Below are 9,425 nucleotides of genomic sequence, written 5' to 3' on the forward strand. Positions count from 1 at the left end.
AACTGTGAGTTTTAGAAATTTACTTGAGGTTCGTTATAATTTATTTGTTTGAAGTAATATTGTAAAGCTTGAAGACACCCCTTGATGTTTGAATTTTTTCCATAAGTCCTTTAAATACTCTTGAAATTTCGTAAACTTTCCAGGAGTTCTAAAGATTTCGATCAAGATCGTAAATTTTTTTGAAGTTCGCGCAATTACCCCGAGGTAAAAGATGAGTAAATATCGTGAACACTCTGCTGTTTATGTAAAATGTTTGAGTGCATGAAAATTCTCTGAATTTTGAAGTATTTTCCTAAATTTTATACAACCGGCGAATTGTCATCCTTAAAACTCATTGAGATTCTCTGATGTTTGACAAAAAAGCTATGAACGATAGGAATATTTTATAAGACTTTCAAGATACTTGTAGGACGTCCCTAAAGCTCGAAAGATTCTTTTCATACTAGGTAGAATTTCATGATGCATTTATGGTTTATTTAAACTTTGGAATACTTTGCTGGAGTTTGCAGAACTACGCTGAGTAGCACAGAACCCTTGACATAACCTCTCTAAAGTATGCAGAAGTAACATGAAACTCGTGAAACTTCTATAAAATGTGTCGCATTTTGTTGAAGTTTACAAAATCAAACGAAAAAAAAAATGTTGGTAGGTGTACGTACTATCGAGGCAAAATGTACGTACTATCGAGAGTACGTACTATCGAGGGTACGTACTATCGAGGGTACGTACTATCGAGGGTACGAACTATCGAGGTATACCTGTACTTAGCTGTGGCAGAGAGCAATGGTTGTTCGGCTGCTCCTCCACAGCGTAAGTGGCCGGTGCTTTTGGATTTTTTTTCGATAGCCAGCGAAGTGAAATTTAACAGCTATCTAAGTGGACGGTTTACAAACGCGATAAATTTACAGCTGATAACAAAAATTCAAAGTAGTGGTGTACATCATACTATGCCAAAACAAAAAACAAACAGTCAATATGAGTCAATATTGGTGATTGATACTTCGTCAGTAAAAATTTCCGGGTGAAAACCTTACCAAAGGTGGTAACCCTATTACCCTGTAAAAAACGTTTTTAATCCAGTGTGATGAGACATTTCTTATAACTCTTATCACTCTCTTCTGATGTTATAACGATTGAGAATATTTAGAACTTTATATTTCGCGATGTTTTTGATAACACAAGCATAGAACTAAAAACTGAAATTGTAGCTCTTGATATCACGCTACCTCTGAAATGCATGCGTGAATAGTTCAAACTTTACTTCGATATCGACTTTTTCTAAAAGTGACTTCCCAGTAGTATCTTTGATTTGAATTATTATCGCTCATCCTAATGCCAAAGAACAAATAATAAACCCTCGAAACCTGTTAGGGAAAATCATCATAACTGCAATTTTCGTTTCCACGAAACTTTTCGATATCCTTCCGTCACTTGTGTTAGTGCACTGGGTGCACGCTGCTCTGAAAATCTAAAGAAATCGTCTTATGGCACCAGCGGATCTCATTCTGAGTCATTTGCGCGATTTTCGGCAGGTTAAATCTGTAAAGAATTCTAAAAACTAACTTCTATTGCATAATTTTCAGTTCACCAATTCGAGAAATCGTGCTAACCGCAAGTCATGAAAAATAAACTGCGTTGTGTAGCGACGGTCACTACTCCGTTTACTAAAGCTATTATTAATTTTCAAATACTTTTTCATTTTTACAACCTTATTAGGGACAGTTGTTTAATAAGCTTTTGTAATATTGTGTACGAAAAATAACTGAAAATTTCTGTATTTTCTCAATCTGCAACATATAAGCCCTTAAGTATACCAATTACTTTACCCTTTTAACCCTCAAAAAGGCAACCGGGTCCCAGAGGCCCGGCACGTTACAATTTTTTAGTTACAAAAAAATGTGTGTGCAGTATAAGCTTGGACATGGAAATTTTGATAAGTAGCTTTGAAATCTATAACAAAAATAAAGAATTGTGAAATTTTCATCGATGGAGTGATGCGCAGCTATGTTTGAATTTTTTACATGCACAAATAGGCAAGCCGGGCCTGGCAGGCCCGGTGTGCATGCAATATTTACTAGGAATACCACGGGTTTTATACATTAATATTTATCCGAAAAAAAAACATTTTGATGAGTTCATCTTCATATTAGCAGGAATTTTTTTCATGTTTTGATTCATTTTATCTTTTTACCTTTTCTTATAAGAAAAAAAAACTTGAAAGTTTGAGCGAATTCTATACATTTCTTTTATAAGAAATGTAAAAATAGCATACGATAATGACGTGTGTCATATTTTTTGGGTAAATACTTTTATGTCACCCACTGTGGTCTACTTGACAATTATTTGGATACAACATAACCTAATTCTGTCGTTATTGTCTATTTTTGTTGTCTATTCTTTGTGTTATAGTTGTCGTCTCAAAGAATCTGAAATAATGGAAGAAATTCGAGCAAATTCAACAGCAGACGATGCCGAAGCTGATATGCTAAGCGAGGAAGAAGATGCGACAATGAATCTGATGCAGACTGGGAAGAAGAATCTAAATATGTACTCCGGTTATGCATCAGAAGAAATTAATAGCAACCCAGAAACATTTATTGGTCGTGTTCAAACGAAATGGGGCTCAGAACCAAATCGACAGTCGACGTGATCTTCCGAGTACTACCCTTTTGGAAAAAAAATTGACCTTTTTACATCCATCGCCTTATACGCTGAAATCGGGATTTGCTGCGTGTTCGTACTCATCATCCTGTAATTCCGGAACCGGAAGTCGGATCAATTAGAAATTCAACAGCAACCAATGGGAATGCTGTACGTTTCATTTGAAACTAAGTTTGTAAAAATCGGTAAAGAATTCGCTGGGAAATAGGTATGACATTATCTTAGGAACTTGTAAGTTCCCCCGTGGCATCAAGAACCGCCATAGCTGGCCAATGTGGTCGAAGTGCCTTCGGTGGGTCATTAATGATCTAGACATGCAAAGCCAAGTAATGTTGCACATATTTTAATATATATTGCATCATTTGGACATCATGGTGGTATCAGTTTCTATGGAAATTTGCTGTGTGATTGTACTCTTCAAAACGTAACTCCAGAACCGAAAGTCGGATCAATAAAAAAAAATCAATAGCGACCGATGGGAAGGCTGCACCTTTCATTTGAGACTAAATTTGTACAAATCGGTCCATCCACCTCAGAGAAAAATCGGTGAGATTGTTTGCCACAAACATACATCGATATATACATACATACACACACACATACAGACATTTTACGATATCGACGAACTGAGTCGAATGGTATAAGAGATTTGGTCCTACGGGTCTCGGTTAAAAAGTCGAAATTTCGACCGATTGCATAACCTTAACTTAAATTGCATAACCAGAAGCTTAAATTTAGACGGGCCTGAGAGGCCCGGCTTGCCCTTTAATGTTAGGATTTTAGCTTGCCTTCACAAGGGTTAACATACACTATCGCACGAATAGGATCAGCAAAATGTTGGAAGAAGTCAATAAATTAATCCCTTGAAAACTACCAAAAAATTGGTATAGTTCGATGCAATTGAAAGAAAATATCCTCAGAAAAAGGGATGGACCTATTAATATGGGACACAGTGAATAATAAATACAGTAAAGACCTGTTTTTATCAGCCTTATGGTGTGCTTTAAGCTGACATTGACTAAATCGAGACATATTTCTTTTCTTCTTTATAATAAACTGAAGCTGTTAAAATATTATTCCCTTCCCTTGAGCTAGTCTGATAGCTATTTCTGATTATATAACATAAATTTCTCTTAAAGGGGCCTTCTAGCGCAAAATTAAAGCAAAATGAATTTTTTATTTTTGCATATTTGCATCTTTAAGGTAAGAAAAATATGCTCAAGCAAGGGTTTACTCAAATTCAGCCTTCACTGTATTGTAATAAATAGGAAGTATTCGAAGAAGTTTCTTGTGGACGAGTGTAGAACGACTTTGTTTCTACTTACTTAGGGTCAGCGGCGTAGCTAGAAATTCGGTTTGGTGGGGGTTTGGTGAAAATCGAACTTAATCTCCAAATGACATAATTCCGAAACCATAATATTTGAAGTTTTAAAATTATGGAGAATTATTTTTTCAAAAAATAGTAAAGGAGTTCGTTTCTTTAGCGAATTTGTTGAGACTATCATTTAAAACAACTTTATTTGTAGGAATGAATACTACGTGCAGGGAGTATATCGAGTTTTAAAATGATATTTACGAAATATTCTTTAATCAACTTTTTTATCTTGAACAACTTTTTATTGCGAGCTTCACAAACTCAAGCTTTGGATCAAATGTAAAATTTATTGTTTATAAACAATAGAAGATCATAAACAATAAATTCATAATAATTTATTTAAAAGGTGCAAATAGCCTAAAATATGTTGATACCCTGTACACAGGGAGCCTTCATGTTTTCAACAAAGTGGTTTGTAATAGCACTCCCAAAAATTTCGCTGAAGACATTAAGTCTGGAACTAGATTTGTTTGAAGAGTAAATTTTCCATAAATACTTCTTAGAGGATATAACGCCAAAGTTATTTTATCAGATGGTGTGCTGTTTAACGTTTGTGAAATTCATCGAAGATGCTAAACCTCCGGAATTGGCGGTTGCAAAATGATGTAATCTTGACCTTGACCTTAAATTACTGTTTGCAAACATTTATTTTACCTATTCATATAATTGTTAACAAAACAGAAACAAAAGCTCACCAAAATTGATCAGGACCTGCTAGAGTCGAACGGAAAACGCCATTTTTCATAAGTTTTACTCTACTTTCGGAAAATGTTATCCTCGTTATTAATCATATTACGTTTTCGTCTCAACTCTACGCATTCCCAAAATAAAGACACGTTCAGAAAATGTTGAATGCTGTGCAATTTTTCGGTGAGCAGTTCTATGTTTCATGTTTCTGTGTTTCCAACTTCGCTTCCTATTAAAAAGACCCTAATCCATATCACAGTACACCCATTCAAAAGTGAGCTCAATATGATAGGAAATCTGAGGATTATGATTGATTTCAGAGCTCTGGAATGAGTGTCTATTGGAATGTTTTCAGGCAGGTATTTGATATTGATGTGATTAGACAACTGTCAGATCAAGACCTATAGATCAGTTACAGGCCAAGATCCATCAATCCAATTATTTTTTTGGGTGGGTGGAAAGAGGTGGGATTGGATCCTGAAGCCTTCTCTTGGCGACGCCGTTGCTGGCAGTTATTTATATAGCTCTTCATTTTCTAAGATATGTTTCAGATCGATCCGATGTTTGTGACTTAGAAACTTTGCAGTCAACAGGTTCGCGTAAATGAAATTTTTTGCATCGATAAGTGATCAAGTTCCATGTAGACAACTTGGAATTGTTCGGCGGTTATTTCTTACGATTGTAGATTGAAAAAGGAAATACGAAATTCGTTTTATCGAAATAATATTTGACGTATTTAAGTGGAGTATTACTATATTGAACAATAAATAGGCGACAAAGGGTAATCCACAAACAACATGCTATAACTTTTAAAGTATTTAAAATAGATATTTAATGTCTTCAGTAAAGTTATTCGCAAAAGTAAGAGCTACAAATTTGCTGAAGACATCATTTCAATACAATCACTTCCAAGAAAATTTATGAAAATATCTCACTCGTAAGTGGATTAATCATCAAAAAAAATAAACCCAAAAGAAAGGCCATATTACATCCATCAAATTCTCCGAAGATACTATTGACCTAAAATTAGCCGTTTTGACGTTTAAAATAGATATCCTGTTTTTGGTCTTATTTGTGGCTGTGGGAAATGATAAAAATCTTTCGTCCATATTTAATGATAAATGTCTCTTTTGATAATAGACCGATTTCAACAATCTATAGCTCGTTCGAAAGGTATTCGTATAGGCTGTCCAAAGGTATGTAAAGTGTTTATCTATGTCGTCAATTTCGGCAGATAATTAAAAAAAAAACCTGCGAAAACACTATTTTTACACTTTCAAGCATTCATTTCTTGAAAACTAAACATTAGAATCAAAAACAAGTTAATAGTGTTCTGTCTGGGTGATAGGCCTTTCATTTAAAATTGGTTTGGATAAGATCGGATCAGTCATTACTGAGAAACACGAATGAGAGTTCGTCCGTTACATACACACACAGGCATTATCGCAAATCGTCGAGCTGAATCGATTGGTATATGATTTAAGGTGATTGCAGTATTTTTATCACTAAATAGATAGAAAACAATGACTTTGCTTAATATGTTCATTTCACCACCAATTCCCATATCTATAATCTCATTGCATTTCATTGAGTCGCTACATATAGCGTGCCTCCCTTTTGGCGGCTTTGCTCAGAATAGGCTGACTCATAGGGTAAAGAGCCTATTTTCACCATACTAAGCAGGGTGCCTCACTAATTCATTAATTTCTCGGCCTACAATCAATGGAATGCGTAAAAATTGATATCAATATCTTTGCTTCGTTGTTAAGTGCCAATATAATAACACAAATGCACTGAAAACAGTGAAATTCTTGTGTTTGAGCGCAACGAAAACTCGAATCGAGTGCCCCTATTGTTGCGCTACCATTTGACTCAATGCGTTAAACAAAGATGGCAGACACTGCTCTTACCAACGGCTTCAAATGGGTAAGGTGATAATAGAAACATGGCAAAAATGGGCTCAACACCCTATATGGGAGTTTTCACGTTTTCCGATATCTATTTAGTTTTACGTGTTTTACTGTGTACTACTGAAATACATAAACTAAGGGAAGATGGGGCAAAACGGGGTGCGGAAGGGCATATGATCATTACTCTGCTATAGAAAATTAATTGGGATAATTTAATTAATGATATCGTTTAGCAAACATTTTCCTCTGAAATAGCAATCATAATGCTTTGCAAAATATACAAAAACATGAAAAATATATTTTTTTTTCAAAATAATTATAAATTACTCTGAAAAATAAGCAGCGAACAAAGCACCTGTGCAGGGGCGAAATGCACCAGAACAACGTGGCATAGTGCACTACAATAAGTAAGAATGTACCGCAATAATGGGCCAGAATGCTCAGAGAACAAGCAATTAGTTTTCTTTTCTGTCGGGTTATCACAAAAGTGTGCCATTAAATAGCCTTAGGTTATGCAATTATTAGGTTTTCAGAACGATTGGTTTTAGATTAAAAATCAGAAAGATTAAAGAAGAGCGCATTTTGCCCACGATGAAGAAAAGTTATAAAATAAGCAATAAGTGAATTATGTAATAGATTTTCATATTAGCGCAATTACCCATTACGCGGCCTTTCTCGATTGAAGGGAACGGCCGCGCTTCATGAAACGCCGCGCTTAGCCGATCTGTCATAATATCGAGAATTTGCATAATGAAGGGCTGAATGAGAACACGTGTTGTTCCAAAAATCAGCCCTGCATTATGCAACGTTTTCTTCAGATTGATTATACAAGGTGCAAGTGGCGCAAATTCATGACGTTCAGTATAATTCAAAAATTATTTTTAGATTACAGAATCGATAAAATTGGTTATATGGTTAAACCAATCAATCAAATTCTGTTTAAAAATTATTCTTGCAGTTGAACTAAAATGGGAGGCTTATTACTACCGCTACATTACTTAATTTCAAGCGCAAATAGCAAATACACGTACAAATTACACCAAAAACTTACTGACAACCTTACAGCGGCATTTAGGGAGTAGTTGGTGCGGCGTATACGTTTCGGCGGATGTCTCAATATACAGTGCAAAAGAATAGGGAACGACGGTAAAAGGGGAACTTGAATGCACTGATATAATAGTAAAGCAGCACTTATAAGATCTGAAAATCCTAGTTGCAGGAGCCACAATAATTACATGAGAAGTGTACGTTATTGTCTTGGCTGCTATTGATGTACGGTTATCAAACTTCGACAGTGTACGTTTACTACGGCGGGCTTCCGGCGGGTGTCACCATTTTCTAGAAATTTTCAGCAACATCCGGTATAAGCAAAGGGTGCATCTTGCCACGGGGGTGCGTTTTACCCCATGAATTCATCATTTCAGTTAATTACGAATTGTGTGGCAGTAAAAGATGGAAATCCATCCATAAATGACAGAGATATTAGTGTCAGATATCGGGACGCAAAAACGTAACATCTTTTGATTTAAAACTGAAACTCAGTCCCAGATAGTGCAGTAAGACATTTTTAATGTAAAAAGCATACGCTGCTTATCATGATTTAATGCGCCATCCAAATAATACATGCAAGGCTTAAATAAAGGACATTAAGGATTATGCTCTTACTTAAAACGAGAACAATTGAAATATGCTTTCGATGCATGTTTCACACTTATAAACGCTTCATAATAATTGAAATGTTCAACAGTGTACAAGCTACACCTATTGAATTTAGAATATTGCACGATATAGAAGAATTATTGTTCAAGAGGAGATGCTAAAAACAATTTTTCGCCTTTTCATTCGAAACAAAATTCGACAGTTATCCTAAAATGAGGACTTTGCAGTTGATTTAAACCTGAGAAGACGTGTGTCCGATGGTACAGCAAGGCTGATAGATGCCGAAACCAGACAACGATAAAGATGTTCTTACTTCGCTAATGAAAATGGCTGCTGAACAAGACTCGTCCATATTGAAATTGCAGTATCTACCATTCAGTATAATATTGATGAAAAAGGAACAATTGAATTTGGTACTAGCAATTTCTCTTCGAGACGGACCGTTGGACATTCACTTGAATGCAACTGGTACACGATGGTTCTCTATTACCAAACATAGCACCCTGCTGGATAGCACGGTGGCGAATATTAAAGTTGTGGATATACGGATAAAACTCCGAACCTTTTGCGATGGCTAGTTTTTTCACAGAAGACCATTACACATCGAATATAGAATCGAATCTGAGATCGATCGTCAGATTCTGTACAGATATTACCACCTGAAAATTGGTGTCTATCATAAGAACAATAAATACAGATTTTTCATTAGCAGAAATGAATGCAGAAGAACGGTCATTTTATATGATGACATTGACACAATACATCCAGTAATGCGAACAATGGATTGACGACGAAAAGAATGGCAAGCAAATAGAGCACGTAAACTGTGTAGTTCCTGCATTTCTAAGAATATGTATAAAGATATTGATAAGTATATCAAAAAGGCAATCGTAAAGAATTGAATAGTTCCTCACTGGAGAAATTAATTGATGATGGATCTGATGAATTGATAAAACCAGTTTCACAAATCGAAACATTACAAGATAAATTCCTAAGCAATGAACTTATAATCCAAATTATTATATTATACCTAGGAATGAATTCTGTGATCATGCAAAAATCGCATTGTGTGATATTTTTCTAGAGTATACAAATCTGAAGTCACTTTTGGTCAAAGATCATTGGCTGACAAA

The sequence above is a fragment of the Topomyia yanbarensis genome, chromosome 3, assembly GCF_030247195.1.
Source record: "Topomyia yanbarensis strain Yona2022 chromosome 3, ASM3024719v1, whole genome shotgun sequence".
Taxonomy (NCBI): domain Eukaryota; kingdom Metazoa; phylum Arthropoda; class Insecta; order Diptera; family Culicidae; genus Topomyia; species Topomyia yanbarensis.